The sequence below is a fragment of the Nesoenas mayeri genome (assembly GCF_963082525.1).
Source record: "Nesoenas mayeri genome assembly, chromosome: 7".
NCBI classification, from domain to species: domain Eukaryota; kingdom Metazoa; phylum Chordata; class Aves; order Columbiformes; family Columbidae; genus Nesoenas; species Nesoenas mayeri.
The window spans coordinates 25,690,744-25,706,993 of record NC_137551.1 but is presented as its reverse complement, the minus strand read 5'-3'; the positions used below and the strand labels follow the sequence as shown (position 1 = coordinate 25,706,993).

The 16,250-nt window shown below is 45.1% G+C and overlaps 1 protein-coding gene across 1 annotated transcript in view; it reads right to left on the bottom strand.

Annotated features, from left to right (window-relative positions):
- Positions 1–16,250, bottom strand: part of FBXW4 (F-box and WD repeat domain containing 4) — a 60,969-nt gene that overhangs the window by 26,288 nt on the left and 18,431 nt on the right.

The window sequence follows — 16,250 nt, the reverse complement described above, 5'->3', positions numbered from 1 at the left end:
TCCTGTGCGCCTCCAGCTCATCAGTGCTCGAGAGTTTTTCCTCTAAAAAAACCTTTTGACACTTCTGAACAAAATATGCTTGCCATGAAATCAAGGCCAGCATCTAGGCAGCAGACACAAAGAACAAATATAAGCAGACCCAAGCTGACCAGGCCCGTTTCAAAGTGGGAGAAAACATGGAATGTTTCCTATGCTCACACCTTATCACAAACCTTAGAGTGTCCAGGGCTTTCTCTTCTTACAACCCCACACTCTACAACAAACGGACATGTAGAATTGATTTAAGTAAATAGTCCAGCTGTCATTGCTTTGGACAGAAATCTAAACACATGCCCATGAGCAGAAAATGTTTAAGGAATCATGCTGCAAAACCTCTCCTATTTTAAAAATATCTCCTTTCTATTTTTTAAGCTTCAGGACTGCCAATCCCAATATACTTTCAGACGTGACTGGCAGAGTTTTCAGTTGACAAGTATTCTTTTAAGAATGCATATATATGTTGACAGCTTATCTAAACTTTTCCTTTAGAACATATGACAGAAAATGACTTTTCAATAAGCCAGCAATCCACACATGCCAGTGAGGTCAGGGGGAGGGGAAAATCCTTTCAGGTTTGCCAGAATAACTAAAACCCAATAATGTTTCAGTTTAAAAGCAGAGATGGGAAGAAATCTGTTTTCCTGGTGCCACAAGTCCTGAATTATTTTTTTCTTATTCCTTTTGCCATAAACATACACAAACACGTATACCAAATTCAAACTTCCCAATTCGGGATAATCTTTTTCAAGTTATCAGGGTGTGAAAGAAGAAGAGGACTTCTCAAATGTAGACTTCTATCATCTTACCACAAAGGGCAGCAGTTCTTTCTCCACATCATACAGAGGCAGGAGCTGTTACTTGTTCATGCTTACGGGGAAACAAGCCAAATCACTTAAAAATAGAATGCTTGATCTTCCTCCTCAGCTCTGTGATATTAAAAAAAATTCAAATGAAGTCTCAATTTGTTGTTCAGCAAAGGAGTAGGAAATAATACTCAGAGGGGTTTAAGAAGCTAAAGACCTGGAAATGTGAGAGGGGAGAAGTGTGTATATGTAGCACATGCTGCACACAGAGAGCTCCAGGACACTGAGGCATAGAGACACAGGTGCTCTGTGGAGGAGGCAAGCAAAGCCTCATCTGTGTTTAACTCAGCCATGAAATGACTCCTAGAGCTTTCCTGCTCTGATCATTCCAGCCCCAACACAGACACGCTTGCAACGACCTAAATTCACTTGCCTTTAAAGCTCTGGGCAGCCTCCCCCTCCCCAGCTCTTCACTCTATGCAATATGATTTGCTTCAGGCTTTTCATGCTGTTTGGAGCATTTCATCTGTTTGCCCCTAAGCGACCAAGATCCCAGATGAAGCCCCTGCCTTCCGTCTGCAGGTTCAGGGCAAGCTTGGTTGTGAGCAAGCACTAGAGTGAGAAACAAAACCTACCAGTCAGGCCAGAAAGCCCCAGCCCTGCATGCAGAGAAAGGCACACGAGACTTCATTAAACAACCAGACAACACATGTCTAAGGCATAAGGATGTTTAGCGGCCACCTCCCACACAGATCCCATAGTGGCAAAAAGCCACTGAAAAAGTTTTGCAGGAGCCAGAGCTCAAACCATCCTGACAACAATATACAACAAAAAAAGTTCACAGTGTAAGTTATCATCTTCAGTATCTGTAATCAGGCTGGGTTGCAAGGCAGGTCAAGAACTATTAAATTTCACTGATAGCTGAGATTAGCCAGATGAAGACAGGAAAGGGATCAGGCAAAACAGATTCTGTAGAGGCAGGGAAAGGACAAGGCAAGAAGGTGAATAATAATTTATTATGACATTTAATGTCAGTATACTGAGGGGAAAAAAAAAAAACAACATACAGACAACAGAGACAATTAAGTAGGAGGGAAGGAGTTTCACTGGAAAGGATTGAGAAGAAGTCCCTTCAGCCACACATCTCCCAAGTCTGCAATGGAACAGAGGATTCCCTAAAACACATCCTTTGATAAAGAAATATCTGATAAAGAAATATGAAGTACCACACTGGCTCCTGCCCCTTAGTAAGCTGCTATCCAGGTGCAACAGGACAACCTGCTGGCAGTCAGTCCTCCAACACTTCAAGGAACAGAAGTCTGGAAGCTTTAGATGCACAGGCAGCTTTGTGGGCAGGTGCATGAAACCACAGTTTCCTCCTTCCCCCTCCACGGCCTGCTCTATTCCCATGCACTCTGAGAGGTTAGGAAATCTCATCCAAAACCACAGTTATTAAAAGAACCATTTTGACTTGGCAAGTCAAACACCCACATAAAGAAATGCCAGAACCGAGCTCACTCACACATCCTCCAGTGCAATGAGCACATTAAAGTGTCAGTATTTGATTCTGCAGCAAGCTAGTCCCAGTTGAAGCTGTCACTGATCTTTATCATGTGGATATACAAGATCCAATTACATGACCATCAATTCAGGTTAGGCTGCATCTCTGTGGACTCCAGTCAGAGGTTGCACTGGAAAGAAATGATGAGCTTACCACATCTCAGGAATGCCTACAGGTGAAGTCCATTGTAAATAACAACTGGCCAGCAAGTATTTCCAACACTAGTGGTTTGCTACTGCTTCACACAAGGCCATTGATACTAGAATGAGGAGAAAATACAGGTGGAGCATATGGAAAAGGAAAACATGCTCTAGGCTACATGTGTTAATCAATGTTCTGCACAAGACAAAAAATAAGAAGCAAGAGAAATCGTGTTCCATCAGACAGTTCTGCTCCATCCCCATCCCTCATTAAATCAGTCTGGACAGGCAGAGCAGGTCACTGAACAAAGCACAGGTGCAAACCTTAAGACAGCTGCACCAGGAGGCAGAGACCAAGCACAGCAATAGTAACAGTTGCTGCTTGGCACACATTAGTCTGTAATTGCATCCTCTGATCACTTCTCTCTTTAGGTGGTTTGGTTTTTTTTGCAGGAGGAGGAGGAGGGGCAAGAGGTACATACACAGATGACCACCAGACTTCTTTTTCCCCTGAAGAAAAAAAAAGCTGTTGGGTTCCAGCATGCAAGCCTCTATCCAGCCCCCACACTAATAAATCTGTTGGGCTATCAATCACCTTGGTACAGGTCTCTCTTCTCAAAGGAAATGGGCTCTCTCTCTTCATTAGCTCCTGTATCTACCAACCATAGCAGGGCCTCATTTCAAGTCCTCTTTGATGGACAGCTAGACTTAGAGGAACATGTACCTCAACCTCAGAGGGAAGAGAACAAGGATTTACTAATTAGGGCAATGCACATTAAAAGCTGGCTTTAATACCTGGCCCCAAATTAGCCTGCACCTGTGAAGCATCAGGATGTCTACAAAGCAGTAGGAGTACATCCCACATGGAGGCAGATGCACAGATGGTGAATGGAATGCCATGAACACACAACATCTCTTTAGAGCAAGAAAATGGTTGCAGCAGTTGTGCTTTGTGCACATGGGAAGGAAGGTAGAGAAGACCTGACAAATCCTAGAAAGTGAACCACAGAACACACTACAGGCAATACTGCAGAGGGAACAGAATTTCCAATCTGCCTTCCAGTCTGGAGTAGTTTCACACTGAAAGAAAAAGAAACCAGAGGCAATGGAGCCAAGGAGAGAGTCATAGCCACACAGTTCTGTCCACATGTTTCCAGTGTCTGATTCCACTCACAACAGAGATGCAGGATGCCAGCTACCAAGGGAAGCTGAAGTTTAGCTGCAGGCAAGGGGCACTCTGGCATGCTGTATTTCAAGCATATTAGCGCACAACTGCGCACATTGAAAAGAAATTCCCATTCTTCAGAGAAACCAATTTCCCTTCAAACCTGACTATCTCCTCCTAGTTATTTGCTCCTCTCCAGATTCCAGCCACTCTGGTGCTGTTCCCATCTCCTCTCTACGTCCCCCAGTGTTTAAAACATAGTTTGCTTTACTAATCTAGAGTCATACCGATGCACTTTCTCAATTTGCAAAGCAGCTTTTGTGAGAACTCAGGTGGCTGGAAAAGGCTGGGATAGGAGACATCATCATCCCGATAAGCGCCAGACTCAACATGGGAGAAAAGCCCATCTCTGAGCCATGCTTTCATTTTAACAGTATTTTCTCTAGGCCTGAAGATATTCCTGTGGGCTGTGCTATGCTCTGTGTCAAAATACCCAAATTCAGCAGCAAGGATTAAGTCAGAGATGTATGTTTATGAATTCTGCAAATTCATGTCATCTGCAACCTCATCCTGGGCACACAGATGACAGAGCCAGCTCAGCACTGCTGCCATAAACCCTGTCCCACTCTGCTAGGAATCACTTTCTGTGCGGACAGGACTCTTCCTTCAGCAGTTTCCTACAATCTACATTCCTGTGCTTATTTATTCCCTCTCCTCAGCTGGAACAGGAAATTTTGTAACTACAGATTAGCCAAGCAATATATGTTGCCTACCACTTGGCTGAAGAAAATCTGCCTTTCTTTTTTTTCCTCTTTTTTCTCCCCCTCTCCCAAGAGCACTGACTGATAAATAATCCAGTCCCTGCTTGGAAAAAAGAAACTGCCTCCCCCTCCCCTCCTAATCCAGAGGTGCAATGCAAAACCTTGTCACTTAAATTCCCTCAAAGTTACTCTTAACACCCATTTATACATAAATATGCCCATATAAAGAGCATCCATGTATGTCTGCTTCTCAAGTTGGTGCAAGCTATTTGGACCACAAAGCTATGCACAAGCCCCAGTGCCGTCACAAGACATTCTGCACTGGAAGATGGACACTGCCTTCCCAAGGATCTCTCCAAATTCCCGTTGGACACAACAGCCCTAGTTAAGAGGCAGAATCAGACAGACTTGCCTCAAACAAGTGTTTTGCACAGCATGGACTTGATATGCAGTAGAAAGCAAACTTGAACTGACTCCACTGAACTTAGTCATAAAACACATATCCCTGTGCTTCAAACAAACTTTTGGATACAGTCTACAAATTTGATCCAGCAAGTACCAGCATCAGAAAGTTACCATCACCTGCAGCCTCCTGTAAACTATTTAGTTTCCTTCAGGAAAACTCCGACTAGCACTTGACTTCAAGTGCACACAATCATCACTTTCTTCTCTTAATAAACAGAGAACTGGTGTATTACTATCAATCCTATTCCAGCAGCAGTCTGCAACCTTCACTCTGATAAATTCCGTCCTTCCCTTAGTTCTCTCCCAAATATATTCTTTACTTTTAGAAGAACTGAGGGCAGGGGGGAATCCCCCAAAGAGGCCCAGTGCTTCCCTCCTTGTAATGAAACCTTGTAATGGAATGCCCTGCACTCCAATTAGGAAGAAATGCTAATTTTCTCCAGTTGAGCACCCCCTCTAGATGTATCTAATTTGTTTCACTGCTTTCATCTCTCCCCTCCATCGCATTTTCATTTAAAGGTTATGATCTGTTTGTGCCCTTCATGCCGCGCCCTGACAAGACACCCCTATGAGAGGTTGCAGAGGCCATGTCCCCCTTTCTAACCCCCTTCCCAAACAAAAACCAAAGCTTTTTTTCCCTCCACTGCCTCTTTAAGAAATGCAGAAAGATGAAGGGGGAGAGCAGGGAATTGGGAAGACAATAATTAAAAATAAAAAATAAGCCCTCTTGCCAGCTGGGTAGTTGGTTGTTTCCAACAAAAGGTTAGAGACCTTTGCACCATGACCAACACCAGTATGACCAGTGCAAGCCAGCTGGGAGAAAATGCATTACAGAGCTTTGCTACTTCTGCAGATCCATGTTAGGAATAGCTGCCATGCAAGAATACTCTTTTGCAAAAGGTCTTGAGATGCTGAATCGTTCAGCTCTTTGCAGGGTTGGAGAATACGTTCTCTCCCACCTGTCAACAGAGATATTCTGTTCAGAATAGAAAGGACAAAGAAAATTGGCTTAGCTAAGGAAAATGTCTCAGTAACACTCTTCCTACTCCTCTGTAAATAGGTTATGCCTTGTTCTGGGACCTGTGTTTGATCAGTTTCTTCAGGAGAGCAGGGGCTTGAGCTGGGTTGTGTGGGCTCTTCATGGCATCCATAAATTTGTGCTGCCGTGGCTCTGGCTGGCTGCAGGCAGGCTTGTAAATCCTCAGGGCAGAACCCATCTGGACAGGATGACTGCGCAGAAGAGCTTTCTACAAAGGCTCTGTAGCACATATGAGACAGGCATCCAGATCCCCATGCTGACGCTACACCACTTCCCATAGAAATTTCAAAAAGCATTTTCACCAAAACGATATTAATTAAAATTAAAAAAAAACCAATCCAGCCACCAACCTAGCGTTTCCACCAACAAGGCCCCTTTGCAGTCTGCCCCAGTATTCTCAAATAGAACAGTATCCCTGGGGCTGAACCCCACACACACCCCCTGCTCCTAAGTCAAGACATTCATTACTTGTGTTCAGCGTCTCCCCCCCTTCACTTCAATTCTCTCCTTCAACTCTTGTCCGTTAGAAAGGAAATCCTTGATCTACACTCTCTCGACACAAGTTTCACCATACATGTTCTCAACACCCTACAAGTTGAAAGCACCCAAAGAACATCTTTGGAGGCAACACAGCTAAGTGGTACCCAACTGAAATGGAGCAGGAAGTGCTGGGTTCCACCTGCGGCACAGCCTGGAACAATTACCCTTTCGGAAAAAGGAAAGGAACAGCTGGATACATTGCCCAGGTTGAGCATTGAGCAGCCTGTTCTTGGACAATAAGATGAAGCTGGAAAAGTACTGCAAGAGTGTTTTCTGTTATGAATAGGCAGTTTGCTAATACTGCCCAAGATAGCCAGCTCCCTCCCAGTCATTTCCTGCTGCAGTCCCTGAAACCCGTCAGTCAGAGCACTATATGCTCCATTACAACCTATTTCCTCTCTATGTTTGCAATGCCTCCAAAAGCTTTTGCAGAAAGTCCTGATGATTCCCTACTCCAGCCCCCCTCTGCAGACACTGTTCCCTCATAACTCGACTTTCTGGGACCACAGACAGGGAGTGGGTAAGAGGCACACAAAGATTTACTCTTCATAGATAGTACCCTTGCCCTTTCCTCCCCCCCCAGGCCCCCTCTCTATATGGTCCATGAAAACAAACCCCGAGTGGGAAAGAGCGTTCAGATGAGGCCTGTGTCTGGGCCAGCCGCCTTTCATCCAGAAGACGCCTCTTCCCATTGGAAAATACACGCATTGTGTGAAAACATTTTAATATATTCATGCACATTCCTATAGCTTGCAGGAGCGAGTGGGTCCCAGCACCCTCCCCTCCTGCCTTCCAAATGATTTTCATAGGCAGTGATGCACTAGGAATGCCACCTGTTTTCTCAAATGCCCGCGAGTATGTAAATTGTGGGAATATGCAGGCCAAGCGCTCTGGTTTTATTGTGCTACAGAAAAGATTTTACTAATTACTTGCCTAAACTCCAAAGCAGTACGCCTACTTTTTTACAAAGCGGGAGAGAGAGGAAGGTGGGGGTGGTGGGAAGAGGAGGAGGGGGAGACAAAAAAAAGAGGGGAAAAAAAGAGAGAGTGAAGGGAAAGAGAGAGAAAGAGAGGGAGCGCAAAGGATGCATTTCAAAGTTTCTCCAGCAATTGGATGGGGGGGAGCTGGGCCCAATGTGAAATCATAGAGGTCAAAGGTGGGTCTCCCTCCCTTGTGAGAAAGTCGTGAATCAGGACGGTTTATCAAACGATCATTTTCTTTTGAAACCGGGAGGCAGTGGCTGGGACAATTCTGCAGATGTGCTTGATGAGTTCGGGACAAAAATGGGCCGCCTCCAACCTCCCTCCCCTCTTTAAGGTCTCCCATCAGGGGTTGCTTCTCCCTCCACTGCTTCCAGGACCCTCCCCTCCCTTCTTCAGTGGTCAGCTGAGACCCCCACCCACTGATCGCCTTTGTATTCCTGGCCTTTGGACACACTGACAGGGCCCTTTATGAGACCCCAATCAAGACCCCCATGTCACAGGTACCTAGTAGAGATACCAGACCCTTTTCAAATGAGGAACAACAAGGAAAATATGCTGGCCCATTGTCCCTGCACAGCACCAAGGGAGATGAAAGGGACAGGCTGCTCCCTCTCTGCAGACCGCCTGCCAATCAACCCCAGTTATTAAGGTCACAATGTGGAAATTCTTTTGACCTACACCTAATCAAAGATGCACCAGGGCCTTTTGAGACAACATGGGGGAAGGTGGGAGGGGAGGCATCCCCCCACCCATAAATACAGTGGAGCTTCCAAAGAGAATTTAGTAGGAGTTACCCCACTTAGTGCCTTCCTCATTGAAAAGTTACAGACTGAACAACACTGGAGGTGGCTCAGAAGTCATGACTGAAGACCCTATGTGACAACTACTTAGCATCCTCTTTGCCATTCCCAATAGCTCTGGTTTGTGCAGGTTGTGGCCCTCACAAAACAAGTTCAGCATCATACAACCATAGAATACCAGGTTGGAAGGGACCGCAAGGATCATCCAGTCCAATCTTTACTGGGAAAAGCATAGTCTAGACAAAATGGCCCAGCACCCTATCAAGCTGAATCTTAAAAGTGTCCAATGTTGGGGAATCAACCACTTCCCTGGGGAAATTATTCCAATGGCTGATTATTCTTATCACGAAAAATTTCCTTCTTGTGTCTAATCAGAATCTCCCTAGGAATAACTTGTACCCATCACTCCTTGTCTTTTCCATGTGACTCCTTGTAAAAAGGGAGTCTCCATCCTCTTTGTAACCAACATTTAGAACACCCTTTAATTATTGGTTCCATCTGACACTGGGCCCTGAAGAAGAAAAACTCAGAGGGTATGAGTCTATGAACCTCCAAAAGCCGAAGCACCTGGAAGAGTGGCTGGATGCCAGCAGTGCAGAGCAGGCATTCTGAATGCTCCTTGCATTATACAGGATAAAGATACCAAGATGACATTGATTGTGGTAGTTCTTAGGACTATGCAGAAATCTCTCACAGAGAGGAGTTAGGACCCACCTGCAGTGTCAGAGCAAGCAGACATGTGGTGTAACACAGAGCATGGGTCAGATGGGATCAGAGAAGCACATCCCAACACAGCTTTGGAGCACCTGGAAGACGAACAAGATCATCTGCCCCAGAAAAGTTGCTCTGTATCACTGTCTGAGAGCCACCACCATACACTCAGTAGCACAACAGTTAGACATTATGCTTCAAGCTGACAACAGTAACACAAGAAGTGACTGACTACAGTCTATAGTAGTTCACACAAAAGGGCAAAAAAATCCAAACCCCATAACCGAAACACTTTTCAGCATGTATAGAGGGCTTCTAAAAGTGCATGGTTTTGAATCAGGTGCTCCAGAAGAGCCACTTGGTATAAATTATCGCCACCACCACCAGCACACATAAGGCCAATCCTGAAGAAACAGAAAGTTCTGGCATGCCTCCTTATGTATCATATCCAACTGCACACAGGAAATACCCTTCCTGATCCCACTGCCAGCTTGCTGTTCTCATCCTGCTGGCATCCTTCAAAGACCATTTGGATCAAGCTCTCAGCGAAAAGCAAGCAAATTTGGGGCAGTGGTAGAACAAAGACACAAACAGTGTGACAGTCACAGCAAGCAAGCTGAAGGTTTCATTATGCTAAATACTTTTGTGTTGGCTCATTTTTCTCTGCCTTTATCCACTTTTAGCTCATGAAAGACACCAGTTCAGTGCTACTCAGAGTCCCCCAACTTCCATCAGAGAGCTCACAGAGGTAACAGCCTACCAGTGCTTACCAACTGGGTGTAAGATGAGAAGTGGAAGATTCCAAATGAGCTTTAGGACAAAGACTCATGCTTACAAAAATCCTACCATACTGCTTGTCCACTGCAAGTCATTGTCCTTCCTAAAACTGTCTGCTTGTTCCTTGGCTCTTACACAATTGTTGAAGCAGGTAGAAGACAGTTTTTTCTTCTTGATGTTAAACAAGCTAGCTCCGATACCAGAAATACTTAGCTCCAACAAGGCATGGATTAGGCTATTGTAAGCCAAAATCCAAATGGACACTTCAACCCAGCTATCTACTCTACTGTTACAATAAGCTGCAGTGCTCAGAGTAGACATGACTCCAGCGCTGTAGCACAGAAGACAGGCAATATCCTCCACAATCACCCTCCTTTCAAATGCCAATGGCAGGCTGAGGACCAGCCTCTTGCTGTCCTTAGTGTAAATCAACACTCCTTTAGAGGAGCTAGGCTGCTATCTTAGGACACTACAGCTCCACTTCCTACCTCAGGGCACGAGCTCACATCCTCTGAGTGACACCTTCGGCCTCATTTGGGAGGAGTAACAGTGGAAGCTGAGCCTGGTTAGAGGCACCTGCACCTGGGGCTCTCACCGTGCAAGAAAGGTCCATCCTTCTCTGTCCCTCCCCACCCCCAAAAGTAGCCCTTTGAAAGGCAGGGGAGGGAACAGACACCACTCTAATTGTAGGAGTGAAACCTGGCATCCTCCTGCTCATCTACCTTTGCACTCCGTTTCTGATTCTCTTTGAACCTCTGGTACAGCTTGTCAGGTCACCGCCCTCTTGAGAGATCAGAAAAAAAAATACAGCAGTGATTACTATTGTACACTGATTTGCAAGCTGGAAAAAGAGAGAGAAAAAGAGAGAGAGAAGAGCCTCCATGTGTCAGGCTATGAAAGGGCTGCGACTGAAGCCGCCTGGAAAACAAACCCTTAATTTAAATGTTAATGAAAGTGCTGAAGAGACATCAGAGGCTTTCGTTTCTCTACAAGGAGTGGAATCACCAGGTCTAGAATTTATGGCCCCCTTCACCTCCCCTCTCCCCTTCACTGCTCCATCAGCCAGAGAAGTTAGGAAAGGAAAAAAACCCTAATTTTACCATTAACTCCACACTTCCACCCTAGGATGCAATTGCTAAATTATCTGTTGGAGGACACTGATCAAAGGTGGAAAAACAAAGGCACGCTGCACAACCGGGCAAAGGTAAACAGCAGCCAAGGTCTGGTGAAGTTACCTTCTCCCCCCGCCAATTTAAAAAGCAAAGAGAAAATGACTGAAAACTGGAAATAGAAACTTCAAACCATAAGGCTGCCAGCCCCCTCAACTAAGTTTCTTCTGTCACATAGATTAAACATATATGGATTCTCCTGTGCAAACCAAGCAACACAAGAGACATGCTTCCACCAAGATTTCAGAGACAGACATTCCCCTCAAGCAAGGGGAAAGATGAGAAAAAACTGGGCGGGGGGGGGGGGGGGAGGGGCACAGAATTCAATATGCAACACTGTTCAACAGGATTAGAAACAGCTGCCAGGGTTCTAACTCAGCTACTGCCTCACAAAACCTGCTCACCTGCCCACAACTGCTAGTGAGCCAATTCACAGAGTCACAGGAAAAAAATTATATATATATATATATATATATATACACATTAGAGTATTGGCCAAAAGTGACAAAAAGGGAACAAAGTCATCAGCCATGTGAGCTTTAGAGGGCAAAGGAAAGAAACTGAAATAAAGAAAGATAAGTTGCAGTTTCTCAGCCTATCGAAGTGTTTGCAATATGTGTTTTTTTCCAGAGGAGAGGGAAAAGGGACATATATGTTCATGTGTTCACCCATGTGAAGAAGACCAAACAGAGTCATTATCACACAAATAAAATAGGTAAAATAAAGACGTTTTCCTCCCAACATCAAGGGAACAGTCAGGGCACATGGACAAGACACAGGTGTCATTTTAGCTCCAGAGGGGAGAAACCGATACTCATTTCCTGCTCTTCAGCTTGGAGGTGAAAGAGCACCAAGTCAGTTATGACTAGCACACATCTAGAAACCCACATCCACATCAGTCTCCAAGGCCAGAAAGAGATGGTAGTTAACACCACCACTAACTCTGCAAGTCCACCCTGGGATCTCACAGCTGAGCAGGTTCTTCCTGCCCCTGCTGAAGAAACAGCTGCAGGTCAGAGTGCCTTCTCAATTATTCAAACCGACCAGGCTCCCAAAGGACAGCAGAGCTATTGCTGCCTGCTATTTTGCTGGCAACGCACAAACCAGAATAAAACCCAGTTACTTGTCCCAACTCCTAGAAGGCTCAGAGAGGTTAACTGCACAAAGCTAGGTCAAAACAGAGCACCGCTAGAGCCAACAGCTCATCTTGATACAGAATAAGGGATACCTGCTGATAAAAGCAGAGCAAGAAACAAAGGTGGGGGGAACATTATCAAACATTTAAACTGATGCACATTAAGGCTTCAATTATACAGCTAAAACCACTGCAAAGTTGTTCTGACTCAAGTGAATTGTTTTGTTCTAATGCAATATCCAAGATCAGATTGTTTAACTTTCACAAAAAGCTTCCAGATGACCACTAAAAAGAAGCCCTCAAAATTAATCATTTTCACTGATTCCCATGGAAGAGAGGCCCGTTCAGTGAAGGTGCCTGTCAGTAACCCTTCTCTTTCTTCCTTTCCCCAGCAAGTTTTGGGTATGTTTTACAATTTGTCTGAGGTTGTCCACAGGGGCAAAGGTCTCCCCAGATATTACCTCTTCATAATATTCCATGGAAGAGGGAATAAGCTTAACAGAGATTCAAATTAGCATGTTAAAATAGAGGAGTCAGGTCTCAACTGCAACACTCCATACATAGAAGAGAGAGTGCAAGCCTGGCTTTTAAAATTCAACTGCTCAGAGAACTACTTGTTTTTTTCTTTAAAGATCCAGTGCATATAGCTGGTCTTTGGCACAATCTTTCCTTCCCTCTGGTGTAAACCTGCGCCTACACAAAGGCAACATTTGCAAGGAGAGGTCAAGTAATGCAGTAGATCAATGACACAGCTGGAAAAGGAGAGACCATCTTTTGGGCTTGAACACCCAAAGCACACCCCTGCTGCAACAGGGCACATTACAGTTGCCCATTGAAAGACATTTTTGTACCTTCATCATCTCTTCTCTTGGTTTAAAATCCAATACACCTCAAGTACAACATGGAAAAAACAGCTCTCATGGTAAGTATTTTAAAATCCAAACAGCAAAAGCCAGTGGCCAGACCCAGCAGAAAAAGCCAGGTTAGACCTGAATATTTTTTTAATCCAACACCAAAGAATTTCCAAATCCAAGATTAATAAAGAATATAATAAAGTCCACATTTTTCTTTCCGCTACAGTTTACAAGCTTCTCTATCAGTAGGAAAAAAATGCACTAAATTTTCCCCTAAATAAAGGAACATTTCATTAGTACAACATATGTCATAATCCTACATTTCTGCAGCCATAAATGCCAGGCAATTTGACCTCATTTTCTCCATAAACCTATTCCTCAAATTAAACAGTGTACAGTGGTCACTTCTCTTCCCTTGCTACTGCCACCTCAGGGAATCACAAAGCATGAAGGTGCCACTGCTCCACTAGAAACCCCTCAGTTTGCCTCACCTTGCACATTTGAATTGGTCCACTGCACTCAGGCTTGCCCTGGTCCCTGAGCACACATAAGTCACTGCAGCAAGCACCAGTAAATGTAAGTTTAACATCAACATGACGTAGAGTTCAAACGGCAAATGAAGTTGGGGGGAAGGGGATTACAAGCAGCTAAGAAACATGGTTTAGGGTACACAGCCTCTCTTTAAGTACAGCATTTTACTAACGCATGGAGAAGCACAGCTTTGAAGACCTATTAAACCAGCTGCCCCAGCAAGCTGAGGCACCCTTATTTTAAGTATCCAATTTTAAGGATACTCTCAGACTCTCCTCTAGTCCTGATGTGACACACAACATGTGACTTGCTGTCGCAAGCACACCAACCAGCACAGCTATGCAGAAAATTTGCTGAAAACCCAGAAGGAACACAATACCCTCCCCATCCCCACTACCCTGCAAGGCACTGATAGGGATCCCCAAAGCAGTAAAGCTCCAATAACCCATAGGGATGTGACGGCACTTCCATGGCTGAAAAGGTTATACAAAGGACTAAGCACAGTTCTCCAACACACAGTAAGAAGAGAAGATCCAGTACTCTTGGTACCCTTTCACCCTACTTATTCTCCCTTACAGGAATCATGCTGTTTGCAGACCCTCCAAGCAGCCAGCCCAGCATCGCTACAGAGAGAACATGGAAGCCTCCTCCCTAGCTGAGCACATCTGCAGGAGGATCTCTGTAGTGACACAGGGAAACTGTGGACAAATCAAAGCAGAATACCCAAGAAGGATGCCTGATGCCAGAGGAACTGTACTTTAGGAGCAGAAATCTCTGAAGTTTAGTTTGGGTGTACAGACAGAGCAGGACTACAGCAGAAAACCCAGCTGTGCGTCAGAAGCACATGGGATACTTTCTAAGTGAGCTTCAGACAGAGCAAGATATCACTGAAAAGCAAGAAGAAAAGTTTCAGTCCTGCCCACTAACAGCTGAGGTTCAGCAAGAGCACAACCCTGGCTACTCTAGAGAGTCCTAGTCTGGCAAACTTCCAGGTCAGGAAACTGCAGCCTCTCCAGAGCACTTTTGAATGGCTAGAGCTGCAGGAACTGTCCCTGCTCCTACCCCACCACACACAATTGCTTTGAGCTGTTACTGAGCCGTACGTGGCCACAGTAGAGAGAGCTGATGGGTTTTCAGCAATGATGGGCCTAAATACTTCGGTGGCTGGAGCCTGATTCTACACCTGCAGACCTAACCATTCTCATGGAGGAGCTCTCAGTTTACAGCGGCACAATTGGGAAGGGAGAATCGGGAGGGCACGTCAAATGTTTAGGAGGAAGTGGAGGTTATAGGTCATGTTCAGCCTCACTGAGGAAGAAATGCATCCAAGCTCTAGTAAGAAGGATGGGGACTGCAAAGGAGGAAAAGCTTCACATACAAGTGCATAGGGAATGCACACGGATGAAATATGGGCTCTTGCAAACAAAACAGAAACCACAGGGCTCCCCAAAGTAGATCTTGCTAGAAACCAGATATTATCTTTTTTGATACTCATCCTCATTAGACAGCAGGCAATAAAACCTATTAGTGAAAAATTCATCTCCCCTGCCCCTTGCCCTGGCCCTCCCCCACCACATGCCCTCCTGCTCTGATCCTCTCTCTTTTCTAGGATGGCCGCGATTTGTTCTGAGAAGCGACAGGTTTATAGGTTAGCCGACACCTTCTCTCTGTGGAATTTTAATTAACTTCTCCCATCGTCAATATGTTAAGGAGCAGGGTTCCCATTATACAAGGTCAGCAGCGTGTTTCAGGCCCTGCTATATCAGCCGTCAAATTGAAGAATTAATGACGTGGCTAATTGGCTCTAATTCTCTACCCCCCCTTCTCCAAAATATGGAGGAGCAAGGGGAGGCGGTAAGGTAGGCTAGCAGAGGAGGCTGGTACAGTCCACAGTCTCATAAAAAAAAATTAAAAAAAAAAGGAGTGCAAAACGTAAGCCCGCTTGTTCATGGGGTAGCTGTTCTACCACCACCTCCCATTTATCACCCTGCAGGGAGGAAAAGGGGGGGCGGGGAGACTGTGGGTAAATATTGTGACAGAGAATGTGTACAAGCGTGCACACCAGGGAGAGGAACACCGTCCTGACAAGGGGCCACCTCAGTAGGTCATCACTTAGGAGTAGGAAGCAGTATGCCACTGGGCTCTAACCAGCCATGGTGCTAGGGCCAGTCTGTCTGCTAGAAAAGGGGCCCCTCCAGGACGGAAGATGGCAAAGGGCTTCTATCTAACATCTTGCAGCAGCATTTACATACGTGATACTTCTTCAAAAACACTATCAGTCTCAAACACTCAGAGCAATGGGACAAGGGAATAGCAAAATCATAGCAGGCCTCAAGGGTCATTTCCCTGATAATGCCATTAGCTCCATACCACTAGCTTCCTCATGCCTGCAAAACAAACTTGGAAATCTAATGAGGACAGCAGTTGTGGGAAGAATTTTAGGCTTGTGCAAAACAGAAATACAACTAGTTGCAGACATCACATGGGCAGCAACAATAGCTCTTCTTCTCCCCTTCTTTGAGAAAGGCTGAGGAAGAATCTCTCTTGCATGCAGAAGACCAGCTTAACAGTGAACAAAAGAGACAGATCGTTGCTGGTCAGCATACTGGTTTAACAGCAAGACTTTAAGTTTCTCAGATATTTACTTCCTCAAGAACGGGAGCTCTCTGAAACACCCTGGAAGACACTTGTGTAGGTACCACCCTTGCCTACCATGCTGAAGTTGTAGCATTATTCCTGCACTACAAGCACGGAACTACGAGCAACAGATGCTGGAA